Genomic DNA, 341 nt, shown 5'->3' with positions numbered 1-341 from the left:
CTGGCAACTTAGTCCAGCGTGTGGACTTCTCTGAATCACCTCTCTTTTAAGTATTGTTGACAGTAGCTAGTTTCAGTTAAAAAACAACAGCATTAAAGTGTTAGTGTATAGAAACCTTAGAATTACATCTCAAATGTACCATTATTAATTGTCAGTTTACTAGAAGAAAAAAGGAAAAGGCAAATCTACTACTACTTTCTTCCTTCCTGAAATGGGACACACCATTTTGGTCTAGAATTAATGGCATGAGTGATTAAGCAGCACACACTTCATTCCCCCCCCCTTTGTCACCTGCTCTTTCTACTTCTCTCTTGCTTCATAACTCTGCATATATTTTGCCA

At 37.5% G+C, this 341-nt stretch overlaps 1 protein-coding gene across 1 annotated transcript in view; it reads left to right on the top strand.

Moving 5' to 3' along the window:
* The window catches only part of LOC119586366 (probable methylcrotonoyl-CoA carboxylase beta chain, mitochondrial), a gene marked incomplete in the record, with an annotated part of 10,956 nt that overhangs the window by 6,335 nt on the left and 4,280 nt on the right, over nucleotides 1–341 (top strand).

The sequence above is a fragment of the Penaeus monodon genome, chromosome 21, assembly GCF_015228065.2.
Source record: "Penaeus monodon isolate SGIC_2016 chromosome 21, NSTDA_Pmon_1, whole genome shotgun sequence".
Classification (NCBI taxonomy): domain Eukaryota; kingdom Metazoa; phylum Arthropoda; class Malacostraca; order Decapoda; family Penaeidae; genus Penaeus; species Penaeus monodon.
Note: the sequence above shows the minus strand (reverse complement) of the source record. Positions and strands in the feature narration are given on the sequence as shown.